General features: G+C 33.2%; 1 protein-coding gene across 2 annotated transcripts in view; it reads left to right on the forward strand.

The window, feature by feature from the left end:
- Window positions 1-1,824: 1,824 nt before the first annotated feature.
- The window catches only part of LOC114338408 (uncharacterized), a 35,981-nt gene continuing 23,039 nt past the window's right edge, over window positions 1,825-14,766 (forward strand). For both annotated transcript variants that reach the window (XR_007698497.1, XM_050652731.1), the window contains exon 1: window positions 1,825-1,976. The gene's annotated coding sequence lies outside the window, so the exon portion shown is untranslated. The remainder of the gene's footprint in view (window positions 1,977-14,766) is intronic.

The raw sequence follows: 14,766 nt of genomic DNA on the forward strand, positions 1-14,766 counted from the left end.
TGGTGGGGAGCACATCCTGCAACTTTACTCACTCTATATAAGGCATACATTAGATCACATCTTGACTATGGATCCATTTTTCTGGGAGGTTGTGCACGTTCTCTACTTGCAAAATTGGATAAGGTTCAGTATAGAGCTCTTAGAGTGGTGGGGGGATTTATGAGGTCTTCTCCAGTTCATATAATTTTGTCAGAGTGTGGAGAAACACCGTTAGATCTCAGAAGAATATGGCTAGCATCTAAATTCATTTTAAAAGTAGTAGCCTATGACAACCCAATATATGCCTCAATTGAGCAATTTCACAGTGTCTTTCTGGGTTACTTTAGTTTTTGGAGAAGAAAATATTTCCCACCAATACTGGCTGCTTTCCAGAATACTTTACATGAAATTCATGAGGTAGCACATAGATCCTTATTTCCTTGTCACTCCTTTCCACTTAATATTCAGATTTCTCCTATGGCTTATGAAACTGTCAATATGGGCAAAGAAGCAAATAACCAAACCAAGTTTATGGAATGGTACCTCAATAACTGGTCGGAATATAAACTTATTTTTACAGATGGATCCAAAGATAAACAAGGTAATGTAGGTATTGGGATATACCTTAACGAGAGAACACAGTTAACAGCAAGATTACCCTCCGCTAATTCAATTTGCTCAGCAGAAGTATTTGCCATTAAAAAAGCATTAGAGTTAACCCAACAGAATAATTTTACAAAGTGCCTCATCTGTAGTGATTCTAAGAGTGCTCTAGAAAAAATCACAAGATCAAGCTACAAGGCGGCAATAGACTCACAAACTCTCCAACTAAAACAAAAACTATGTGAATTTGATGAACAACATAGAGAAATTAAATTTGCATGGATTCCAAGTCACACTGGAATTATTGGGAATGATAGAGCTGACCATCTTGCGAATCTTGGAAGAAAGCTGCCCATTAGTGAAGAACCAAAGGCCTCCTTTAAAGATTTTCAAATTAAATATAAAGAAAACCTATGGATCGGTTGGGAAAATCGATTCCAACAAATAGGACAGGCAAAAGGAATTACTTATTGCTCACAAGTTACAGTTCCATATAAAAAGGCATGGTTTACAAAATTTCCCAACCTGGGGAGAGGTATAATCACACAAATGTGTCGTATGAGAAGTGGACATTGTAGTGTTCCTGTACATTTATTTAGATTGAAGGTAGTGAATTCAAACCAGTGTTTATGTGGCAGTGTAGGAACTTTACAACATGTTTTATTGGAATGTACTAGGTTCCAAAGAGAGTCCCAGTTGCTTAGAAGGGAACTAGAAGGTGATCCGACATTAACTGATGTGTTGTTTAAAAATTTAAACTCAAAGACATTAATCGCAGTGCAAAAGTTTTTAACATCAACAATGACTCGTGTGTAGCTTGCTTAAAAACTTTATGACTTTATGCTTGCTTGCAATGCATGTGCTTTGTGCTTAGTGCGGTTTTGCGTGGTAGTACTAGAACTAGACCATTAATAGTAGAACTTTAGTTATGGAACTTATAAACAATTACAAAGTTTTTTTTTTATCTCTTAATATTTCAGATTCAGGAGCTATGAGCTTAAGCCCAGATGTACCTCAGGTACGGCTCTTGAATATTCAAGTCTATATTCACGGATCCTGGCCGGATAGCCCTGGCAGCTAAGGCCATTCAAATGAAGAGAAGAAGAAGGAATGGCATGTCAAATAATCTGATTATTCCCCATATATTTTTTCAAATTTAGAATATGGCAACAAGGGGGAAGTTACGTACATTCCTTATTATTTGACTTTTCCTATATTTATTTATCTATTGATAAAATTTGATAAAACTGTCTGTACTTTATCATTATTATTTAAAATGTTAATCATTTTAGTTTTTCTTGATTTCACAAGTAGGTAACATGTTTAGATTTACAGCCAATCTATAGCGGACTGTGTGAAAATGGAGTAAAAATAGAAAAATTTGCAATTAAAAGGTAAGAAACAAACTTTTTATGTATTTTTTAATACAAACGTAGCTGTCGTTTTCTGATTCGAGGCCGCTTATTAGAATACCGGTTATATGAATATCCCGGTATAAGGAATATAAATTTGAGGTCCAAAAACGTTTCCACTAGCCATCAATGATCGGTTATTAGAATATTCCAGTTATAGGAATACTTTTGTATGGCTCGAGGATATTCCAATAACTGGGTTTGACTGTATTAGTTTTGTGACTAAATATTTTAGCATTTTTTTCCCTTTTTATCACCAAAGTCATGATAATTATAATATATCTGAATAGTTATACTTCGTTTTAAATTTCGATTTTCTGTATATTAGCAATTAATGGCTGGTTAGGTTATCAATTTAAGTTTAGGTAAAGAACAGTGGTACTAGTTTTAGGCAATGAATTATATTTCAATATCATTTCCCAACGCAATAGTTTTAGATTGTTAAATAATATAAACAGGGAGGGGCAAAAATTATGGAATAACTTCATATTTTTAGAGAACATGTAACTTTTGAGACAAATCCCGAAACAAGCCTATTTTTATTTTTAAATTATGACTTTTGTTTGACATAATTATATATCATACTAGTGACGTTATCCATCTGAGCGTGATGACGTAATCGATGATTTCTTTAATAAAAATAGAGTTATGCTAGATCGTTTGAAAGGTAATTTAATTTTCTATTCATCGATGTGAATATTAACATAGTATTTATTTCTACAAAGTAACGAAAAAATATTTTATTTTTGAATTAGTTTGAATTTGAATATGTTTAATAAATTATATTTATTATTGTATATACTATATGTTATATAATTAAAATTATATAATATTTTTAAAAAAATTATCGAATAACAGCAAACACGACCCTCAATGGGGTAGGGCGGGAGCAATTTTGGAATCTTAAATTCACTTGAGTCCACTGTCCAGGGTTCTTTACCCGGGAGTCATTAATACGAGTCGAGATAAAACACATACTTTTTATCTAGCATCATTCTCTTTCACGCATGAAACTAACAGCTTGTCCACATGAGGGCGGTTTGCCAACGTCGACGTCACGGCTTACCTGAAAACCAAACCGCCGCGGTTCAAATTACCAAGGAACAAATGGAATCGTACAAAATATGCAACCGATCCGTCGTCAAACCGCGACGGTTGTAAGTTACTATTTAGTAAAGAAATGGGACCTCTCATGTATACGATACTAACGTCGGCTAACCGCGGCGTCAGCCGCCCTCATATAGACAAGCCCTAAAGATAAAACAGCGACTGCCAGTTATTAAGTAAAAACACATGTTATTTTTATTAACTCTCTAGTCTCAGTATATTGAAAAGAGATAGGTATAAAAAACGACGCTTAGGAATGTTTTCAGATTTTCAGTATATTGACATTTCTGGTTTGTTTACTTTTGTGGCTGTCAGTCTATTGAATTTTTTGCTGGTTTGTTGTCGAATTCTTGCATTTTGAAGTTTTTTTATATTACACAAACAGTTTATTTCACAACTAATTTTATATTGGAGTTTGAAATTTTATGGTAAATGTATTTTATTTTGTTATAGTATGGTATAACTAGATCCAAACCCAGACATCCAAAGTGAAAGTTATCCTCCAACACCAAATTGTTCTATATGGTCAACATAATGTTCAGAAAAAAGTCACACCATTTTGAGCGTCGGGTTTGGGGATAGAGGGGGGCGAAGTCGGTAAATTCGTAGTTTTTTAAGTTTTTCGTCAATATTTCTAAAACTATGCGGTTTAGCATGAACAACCTTCTATACAAAAATGTTCTACATTAAATTTGAAACAAAAAAGGCCCTATGCATAATGCTTCTAAAATGAACGGTTCCAAAGTTACGGAGGTAGTATATTATAATTGGTTCAGAAAAGGCCTAACCCAGACATTAAAAGTAAAAGTTTTCCTTTAACACCAAATTGTTCTATATGGTCCAGATATTGTTCAGTAAAAAGTTACACCATTTTGAGAGTCCGGTTTGGGGGGGGGGAGATGGGGGAAAATCGGTAAATTAGTAGTTTTTTTTATGTTTTTCGTCAATATTTCTAAAAATGTGCTTTAGCGTAAACAATGTTTTATACAAAAATGTTCTACATCAAATTTAAAACAAAAAAGTTCCTATACATAATTGTTATAAAATCAACGATTCCAGAGTTACGGAGGGTGAAAAGTGGAGGTTTTCGATACTTTTTATATATCTTGGGAAATTTATAATAGTTTTACTGATTGAAAGAAATTTTCTTTAACAGGATTTACTATTTCAGTGGCCGATGGTATGTTAGTGATAAGCCCTTGAAGAAACGTCAACCTCACCACCCAAAATCATTATCAATTGCCCAAAAAATATAAAAAGTATCGAAAACCTCCACATTTCACCCTCCGTAACTCTGGAACCGTTGATTTTATAACAATTATGAATAGGACCATTTTTGTTTTAAAGTTTATGTAGAACGTTTTTATATTGAACATTGTTTACGCTTAAACATAGTTTTAGAAATTTTGACGAAAAACGTAAAGAAACTACTAATTTACCGACTTCTCCCCTATCTCCCCCCCAAACCGGACGCTCAAAATGGTGTAACTTTTTACTGAACAATATGTGGACCATAAAGAACAATTTGGTGTTGGAGGAAAACTTGTATTTTGGATGTCTGGGTTAGGCCTTTTTTTGGACCAATTATAATATACTACCTCCATAACTTTGAAACCGTTCATTTTAGAAGGATTTTGTATAGGACCTTTTTTATTTCAAATTTAATGTACAACATTTTTGTATAAAAGGTTGTTCATGCTGAACCTCATAGTTTTAGAAATATTGACGAAAAACTTAAAAAACTACGAATTTACCGACTTCTCCCCCCTCTCCCCCCCAAACCCGACGCTCAAAAAGGTGTGACTTTTTTCTGAACAATATATGACCACATAGAACAATTTGGTGTTGGAGAATAACTTTCACTTTGGATGTCTGGGTTATGTCATTTTTTGAATCAATTCTATCATACTGTTAAGGAAGTTTTATTAAGGAAATGACAAAAAGAAAATATCTTATTAAATTTTTTTATAAATTGTTTATTTATTAACCATAGGCGTAACCAGGGGGTGGTTTTGGGGGTTATAGCCCCCTTTTGGATGTACTTTGAGCTCTATACGCTTAACACCATTATTATTCCAAACCCCCAGAGACCTTCAAGTAGATGTAAGCCCCCCCTTAGGAGTATCCTGGTTACACCTCTGTTATTAACCACTAATGGTATTAAAAGAATGTATTAAGCTACTTAAAATGTAGCTGTAATTCTGCAATCAAAATTGTAAAGCAAAACTTACATTTGACATTTTATTTATTTGATAACGTCAAATTTTAACCCGTGATCGGAGCAGTAGCTATATTTACTGTCACTTGCTGTTGCGTTTAGTAAAATTCCTACTTATTTCGTATGCTTTAAATGATGACTCACGGGTAAAGGACCCTGGACTCAATTGTAGAAACCTCCATTTTTTACTGCAAATTTGCATTCCTCATGAACAATAAGTAACATTTATTTGACAATCATTGGTAGATGGCGATAATTGTTAAAAAATATTTTATGACACCCTATAAAAATAATGAAAATGGTTTAATATCTCGACCACAGATCCGACAGAAACCAGATCCGACACAGATCTTCAAAACTATATGGTGGCGAAAAAGGAAGCGAAAGTAGTAGTAGCAAAAGCCAAAGCAGAAGCGTAGTCAAACCTATACGATCAACTTGATACCAGGGAAGGCGAAACGAAGATATATAAAATAGCCAAACAGAGAGCAAATAAAGCAAAAGATTTTAATCAGATTAGATGTATCCGAGATGAAAATAATAAAATACTAGTTCACGAAAGGGATGTCAAAAAGAGATAGAGAAAGTACTTTGACAGCTTATTAAATGAAGAATTTGACAGACAGACTGTAGAGTCAACGGAGACAGTAGCAGCAATGGTCACCAAAGAAACAAACGAGGAAGTGGCTCAAGCGCTTCAAAAAATAAAGAAAGGAAAAGCGGTAAGACCAGATGATATTCCTGGGGAAGTATGGAGAGCATTGGGAGAGACAGGAACAAGGTGGCTAGCAGGTCTATTTAATAGAATTATGGAAGTTGGACAAATGCCAGACGAATGGAGAAGCAGTATACTAGTACCTGTTTACAAAAACAAGGGAGATATACAATGTACAAACTACAGGGCTATAAAACTGCTTAGCCACACCATGAAAATATGGGAAAGAGTAATTGATAGACATATACGTGAAGAGACCGAAATATCCGAGAATCAATTTGGCTTTATGCAGGGCAGATCAACAACAGATGCAATTTTCATTATAAGGCAGTTGATGGAAAAATACAGGAGTAAAGAAACAAACGCTCATATGGTATTCATTGATCTTGAGAAAGCATATGATAGAGTTCCTCGCGAGATTCTGTGGTGGGCACTCAATAAGAAAGGAGTCCCTGGTGAATATGTAAAGATTGTGAGGGATATGTATGAGGGAGTAACGACTAGTGTTAGGACAGGTGTGGGAGAGACTGATAAATTTCATGTGAAAGTAGGATTGCACCAAGGCTCTGTGCTTAGTCCGTATTTATTCTCATTAGTTTTGGACCAGATCACAGCGAAACTACAGGGTAACATTCCATGGTGCTTAATGTATGCTGATGATGTCGTGTTAGTAGGAAATAGTGAAAGAGACTTAGAACAAAAACTGGAACAGTGGAGGCAAGCTCTGGAGGAAAAATGTTTAAAACTTAGTAGGACAAAAACAGAGTATTTGGAATGTTCATTTAAAGATGGAGTTACTACAAATAAAATGGTACCTTTGGATGGTGAACTGATTGTAAAAAGCAATAGTTTTAAGTAACTGGGATCGGTATTACAGAGTAATGGAGAAATAGATGGAGATGCATGCAGTAGAATGAGAGCTGGATGGATGAAGTGAAAAGAAGCGAGTGGTGTGTTGTGTGACAGAAAAATTCCAATGAAGCTAGGGAAAATTCTATAAAACAGACATAAGACCGGCTATGATGTACGGAACTGAATGTTGCTTAGATGGATGAGTGGAGTGACAAAGAAGGATAAAATTAGAAATGAGTATATTAGGGGAAGTCTAGGTGTGGCACCAATTAATGCCAAAATGAGAGAGCATAGGTTAAGACGGTTTGGTCATGTTCATCGTCGAGACGTTAATCACCCTGTACGAAGAATAGCTGAAGTGCAGATCCCTGGAAGGAGTAGGAGAGGAAGGCCAAAGAAGACCTGGGGGAGACGATAAGGCAGGACATGTTGGTAAAGGGGATTGACATTGATATTACTCAAGATAGAATTGTGTGGAGAAATGCAATTAGGGAAGCCGACCCCGCATAGAAATAAGGCAAAGAGAATGATGATGGTTTAATATCTCGAGAATTACACTTCTAAATAAAAAGCCAAAAAGCAGGTGTTGATTATTTTATCTGAATTGTTATAAATAAAGAAAATAATTTGCTTACAAGCTGAATAGGGTAGTCAATTGAGTTTTTACTTACGAAAAAAATCAAATAAGATAGAGAAAAATCAATCAAGAAATATTTAATAAACAACATATTATCAAAAGTTCTACCCAAGAAGTGTGTGCTTCATTTTTTATTAAACAAATGAACTGCGAGATTAGTTTTTTTTAATACCTACAAAAATATAAATCTTAGAAAAAAACGGTCTTGACCATTGCAAAAGTCAGAAAATTTTACACAAAAAACATTCTATAAACATTTTTCTAAAATCGAATCTGTAGCTTCTATATTTTTTATTTATGACGCCAAAGTCACCCTTCTTACAAACATTGGCACACTGTATATACAAACAAAAAAAAAAAACAAAATAAAAAAAAAAACAAAAAAAAAACAAAAAAAAAACAAAAAAATCACAAAGAAGGCCTAAACCTCCGCGAGGATGAATCGGGTTTAGGTCTTAGCGCGAAAGAAAAAAAAAAAAAGTTAATATCAATTAGTGGTTTAGTATAAGTATTTAGTAATAGTGTTTTATTAGTATGTATTTTTAATGTAATGTATGTAATATATGTTTGTGATTATTAAAATATAATGTATGTCAGTTAAAATTAGGAAATTGTGTCTATGAAAATAAAAAAAAAAAAAAAAAATTTGAGCTGGCCAATTGGTTCAAACCAAGGTCATAAATCTAAACACACACACACACACTGTATATAGGCCTGTATCCCGCGTACCAAAAAAAGTTGATTAATAGCAAGATGAAAATTTGTTAATAGCTTAACGGTGTCTAGTCGCAAGTTTGATGTATGGGAACACTGGAACAGGGTAAGTTTTAATTGTGGAACGGGTTAAAAATTTGAAACGTCAGACTACGAAAACGTCCTATTTATTTTGTCGGACAGATCTTCCAATTGATTTGTTACTCTTTCATTAAACTTTCATGCAAAAATCAGACTGCTATTTATCACCTGTCATAATTCCTGTCATTTGACATATTCTACGTGTCCCACGTATTAAAATGCACAGTTGGTGAAAAATACTAGTCTGATTTTTGCACGAAAGTTTAATTAAAGGGTAACAAATCAATTGGAAGTTCTGTCCGACAAAATACATGTGACGTTTTCATAGTATGACGTTCCAAATTTTTAACCTGTTCCACAATTAAAACTTCTCCTGTTCCAGTGTTCCCATACATCTAAGTTTGTCCGACTAGACACCGTTAAGATATTAACAAGTTTCTTCTTCTTCTTTAAGTTCCATGTTCTATCGACGGTTGGAAATCATCATGGAAATGCGGACCTTGTTGACTGCCGCTCTAAATAGCTCTGCACTACTGCATTCGAACCATTCCCGTAAGTTCTTAAGCCAGGATGTTTTTCGTCTTCCCACATTTCTCTTTCCTCGGATTTTGCCTTGCATAATAAGTTGTAATAATGAATATTTTGCCGTCTCATCACATGTCCCAAGTACTCAAGTTTTCGTCTTTTGATAGTTATTATTATTTCCGGTTTATTTCCTATCCTTCTAGTTGCACGTTTGATATTCTGTGAATCCATGATATTCGTAGGATTCTTCTGTAACACCAAAATTAAAAGGCGGCCAACTTATTCAAATGGACTTGTTTAAATGTTCACGATTCCAAGCCACAAAGAAGAGTAGAGAACACGTAACAACGAAGCATCTTTAGGCGTAGTTCTAACCTTATATCGCGACAATAAAGGTGATACGTGTCTTAATTTCTTTGGTTTGGTCTACATTTGATGTTATCCATGTTCATAAGTACAAATTTGTAGTTATCCACACTTTAAATTACAGTATCTTCAATAGTCAATTGGATGTTTACGTATGCTGATTTAGTCATGATCATGCATTCAGTTTTCATCTTCAAATTCATCTTCAGTCCGTACTCGTGACAGCGTTCAGTATGACATTTCATTACGTTCTGTAAATCATTGTTGTTACCCGTTATTATTACGTCTGCAAAACGGAAGTTGCTGAAACTCCATTGATAGATGGTATATCTGCTACAGATCAAGTTGATTCTCAGTTAGAGTTGACTATTATTCCTAGTTCGAGTCAACTCCAACTAAAACGAGCAGTAAAAGTTGATTTGAAAAATTTAATTCAACTTTTACTAGTTTGAGTTGACTATTCCTGGATCGATTCAGTAAATGTTGACTATACGAGTATAATCTCACGTGCTTTTTTGATGGCTGTGCGTCTCTTTGTTTTGACCGTTGCAACTACTACTTATCATGATTTGAACATATAGGCCAGGAAATGAAGCTGAAAAATGGAAAAACCTCGCAATATTTTCGTCCAGCATCGATTTGTACAAAAAATTTGGAATTAGGCTCATTTTACCCTCTAGTACAGTCATGGGCAAAGTACGGCCCGCGGGCCAACTGCGGCCCGCGAAAGTATTTGATCCGACATGAATAGTAGGTATATGGGGTCCCCTTTCGAAACCAGAATCCTAATCGCGATGTTGTATTTTTACATTATAGTCCATTCTTTCACGGTTTTTGCTCTAAATTTTAAAGAACCGCTTGGATTGACATGGAATTTGGCATACGTATAGCTTACATGTCAAAGAGAAAAAGTGATATTGTGCCGATGTGTGCTTTTGCCCTGGGGGTGACTCTCACCCCCTCTAGGGGGTGAAAAAATATATGTCCAAAATAAGTCCGGAAATGGGTAAACTGACTAATTTTAAGTAACTTTTGTTCTATAGAGCTTTTTCGCCAAGTCAACACTTTTCGAGTTATTTGCGAGTGAATATGTTCATTTTTCAACAAAATAACCACATTTTTAGACGGTTTTTCGCAAATAACTCAAAAAGTAAGTATTTTGTCGAAAAAAATATTCTTAGCAAAAATATAGCCTATAAAAAAGTAAAAAAAATGGTGTACACGTTAGGTCTCTGGATCTCGTATAACCAGAGTTATAGTCAATGAAAAATATATTCATATTCACCAAATTTCAAATAGAATATTTCGACGTGAAATATCCAAAAAATTAAGCACTTTTTGGGAAAAACCCATTTAAACTTTTTTAAAGTATTTAAAGAAAGCTTTATTTCTGTTTTTACAAAAAGTTTCTAGCATTAAATTTGAGCAAGTTACGCTCAAAACAAAGTTGGTCCCTTTTGTTTTTGCAAAAAAAATCGGGAAGACCACCCCCTAATTAGCAACTTAAATGAAATTAATCGCTACCGCTCCACAAATTATTTTACTTATGTTGTGTTTATATGATCTGTAAGTTTCATCGATTAAAAGTACTTATTTTTGAAAAAAATTGGTTTCAAAATAAAATTTTTAAAAATTAAAATTTTGAAAAATGTGCTTTTTTTCAAAATATCTTAAAAATTGTTAGAGATACCAAAAATCTCGAAAAACAAGAAATGTCAGATTTGCTTTTCTGAATATCATGTATTTTTTTGTTTTTCTGTTAGACAAAAATTGATTGAGATTTGGTGTTTCTAAATTTGCATACATTCGTGATCAGTGACTCGTTCAACCCCTTTTAACTACAGCCCTTTCAATAATAAGGACTTTGAACCGATGAAACTTACAGATCATATAAACAATATATACACGAGTCAAGAAACTTGTGAAGTCGTAACGATTAAGTTAATTTAAGATACTAATTAGGGGGTGATTTTCTCGATTTTTTTACCAAAACCAAAGGGGACTAACTTTATTTTGAGCGTAACTTGTTTAATTTTGATGCTAGAATTTTTTTTATAAAGCAAAACTGAAGCTTTTTTTAAACACTTTAAATAAGTTGTAATGAGTTTTTCCCGAAATTTGCTTCATTTTTGGTTATTTCACGTTAAAGTGTTCCTTTTTGAATTTGACGAATATGAACCTATTTTTCATTAGTTATAACTCTGCTTCTACTAGGTGTAGAGACGTGATATATACACCATTTTTTAAAATTTTTTACAGGATATATTTTTGCTAAGAATGTTTTTTGGACAAAATACTTAGTACTTGAGTTATTTTCGAAAAACCGTCTAAAAGCGTGGTTATTTTGTTGAAAAAATTAACATATTCACTGCCAAATAACTCGAAAAGTATTGACTTAGTGAAAAAACTCTATAGAACAAAAGTCACTTAAAATTAGCCAGTTTATCCATTTCCTGACTTTGTTTGGACGAATATTTTTTCACCCCCAAGAAAGGGTGAAAACCACCCCCAGGGCAAAAGCACATATCAGCACAATATCACTTTTTTTCTTTGACTTTTTAGCTATGTGTATGCCAAATTACATGTCAATCCAAGCTAATCTTTAAAATTTAGAGGTTTATTAGGACTATTATATGATCCACCTGGAAATCCTTTTAAAACTGCAATACTTAGTTATTACCCATTAGTCCATTCTTTCACGGTTTTTGCTCTAAATTTTAAAGAACCGCTTGGATTGACATGAAATTTGGCATACGCATAGCTTACATGTCAAAGAAAAAAAGTGATATTGTACCGATGTGTGCTTTTCCCCTGGCGGTGACTTTCACCCCCTATTGGGAGTGAAAAAAGATAAATCCAAAAGAAGTCCCGAAATGGAGAAACTGACTAATTTTAAGTAACTTTGGTTTTATAGAGCTTTTTCGCCAAGTCAACACTTTTTGAGTTATTTGCGAGTGAATATGTTCATTTTTCAACAAAATAACTCCATTTTTAGACGGTTTTTCGCAAATAACTCACAATACAAATAAGTATTTTGTCGAAAAAAACGTTCTAAGTTAAAATATAGCCTGTAAAAAGTAAAAAAAATGATGTCCGCGTTAGGTCTCTGGACCTCGTAAAACCAGAGTTATAGCCAATGAAAAATATATTCATATTCACCAAATTTCAAATAGAATACTTCGAAGTGAAATATCCAAAAAATTAAGCACTTCTTGGGGAAAACCCATTTTAACTTTTTTAAAGTGTTTTAAGAAAGCTTTATTTCTGATTTTATAAAAAGTTTCTAGCTTTAAATTTAAGAAAGTTATGCTCAAAATAAAGTTGGTCCCTTTTGTTTTGGGAAAAAAAATCGCAAAGACCACCCCCTAATTAGCAACTTAAATGAAATTTATCGTTACCGCTCCACAAATTATTTTACTTATGTTGTGTTTATATGATCTTATATATCTGTAAGTTTCATCTATTCAAAGTGCTTATTTTGGAAAAAATTTGGTTCTAAAATAAATTTTTAAAAAAATTTAAGTTTGAAAAATATGCTTTTTATCGAAATAACTTAAAAATTGTTAGAGATACCAAAAATCTCGAAAAACAAAAAAAGTCAGCTTTGCTTTTTTGAATATCATATATATTTTTGTTTTTCTGTTAGACAAAAATTGATTAAGATTTGGTGTTTCTAAATTTGCATACATTCGTGATCAGTGACTCGTTCAACCCCTTTTAACTACAGCCCTTTCAAAAATAAGGACTTTGAACCGATGAAACTTACATATCATATAAACAATACACACACGAGTCAAGAAACTTGTGAAGTCGTAACGAACGTGAAGTTCATTTGAGATACTATTTAGGGGGTGATTTTCCCGATTTTTTTACCAAAAGAAAAGGGACTAACTTTATTTTGAGCGTAACTTGTTTACTTTTGATGCTATAAATTTTTTTTATAAAACAAAAATGAAGCTTTTTTTACACACTTTAAATAAGTTGAAATGAGTTTTCCCCGAAATTTGCTTAATTTTTGGTTATTTCACGTTAAATTATTCCATTTGGAATTTGACGAATATGAACATATTTTTAATTAGCTATAACTCTGCTTGTACTAGGTATAGAAACGTGAAATATACACCATTTTTTTAATTTTTTACAGGCTATATTTTTGCTAGGAATGTTTTTTGACAAAATATTTACTATTTGAGTTATTTCCAAAAAATCGTCTAAAAGCGTGATTATTTTGTTGAAAATATGAACATATTCACTGACAAATAACTCGAAAAGTATTGACTTAGTGAAAACACTCTATAGAACAAAAGTTACTTAAAATTAGTCAGTTTATCAATTTCTGGACTTATTTTGGACGAATACTTTTTCACCCCCAAGAGGGGGTGAAAAGGACCCCCAGGGCAAAAGCACATATCGGTACAATATCAGTTTTTTTCTTTGGCTTGTTAGCTATGTGTATGCCAAATTTCATATCAATCCAAGCGGTCCTTTAAAATTTAGAGGTTTTGCAATATTGTACCGTTAAAAAATGTACTACATGTATGTTATGTGATTTTAGTACCATGTATGTTATGTGATTTTAAACCTAATAAGTACGATTCGATCTCAGAGCTTGGTACACCGAAAATTCCAAGAATTTCTGATTGAAGTCGACACAGATTATTCTGAATTTCTTTACAACACGAAAGTAAGATGGTTAAGTTGTGTTGTGGATCTGCATTTGAACGGATTTGGAATTTAAAAGAGGAAATACAAGAATAAAACAGACAAATGGTTTGAATTTTACCATTTCCTGGAACACGGTAATAAAAAATTGCAAGGAAAGAACCAATTTATAGATTAGACTTGAGGTTGTCTGATATCATTTAAAACTCAGCTGTTTCTGTGGCATAACTGCATAGCGAAGAACGATTTAACTCACTTTTCGCGTTTAAAATCCATATCACCAGTGAGTGAGAGCAAACTAAAAGAATTCAGTTAGATATAAAAAAAACTTCACACAAAATTTAATTCAATCATCGCTAGATGTTTTCTCGATACAGTTTAATGTAGATCCTGAAAATGTATCTGCAGAATTGCAGTTGAAAATTATTGAAATGAATTTCAGTACCCATTTAAAGCAATTGATCGTGAATTCCACAAATCTAGATTTTTATAGAGCACTGCCGAAAGCTGAGTTCCCAAAGATGATTTCTTACTCCCAGAAAATTGTGGCGATTTTTGCGTAGTCTGGTCTGGTGTATGCGAACAATGTTTTCGACCATGAAATCGTGGGAAAACTCAATCAGAAACCGATTGACTAATGAATACCTTTTCGCACTGCTGAAAGTTGCTTCATCACATCTGGAACCTGCTTTCGAAAATATTATGGAAAAATTTAAGAATAAATTGAAAAAATAATTAATTAGAAGGATGTAATTGTATATTAAAACATAGTTTTTAAGTCCAAACAACTTTTCATAGTAACAATTTTTGATATTCTGGAATATACAGGTACTTTACTCTTTAACGAAATTCATATTTTTGACATACCTCGTATAAAATTGATCAAATAGGATAT

Source organism: Diabrotica virgifera, chromosome 6, assembly GCF_917563875.1.
Source record: "Diabrotica virgifera virgifera chromosome 6, PGI_DIABVI_V3a".
NCBI classification, from domain to species: Eukaryota; Metazoa; Arthropoda; class Insecta; order Coleoptera; family Chrysomelidae; genus Diabrotica; species Diabrotica virgifera.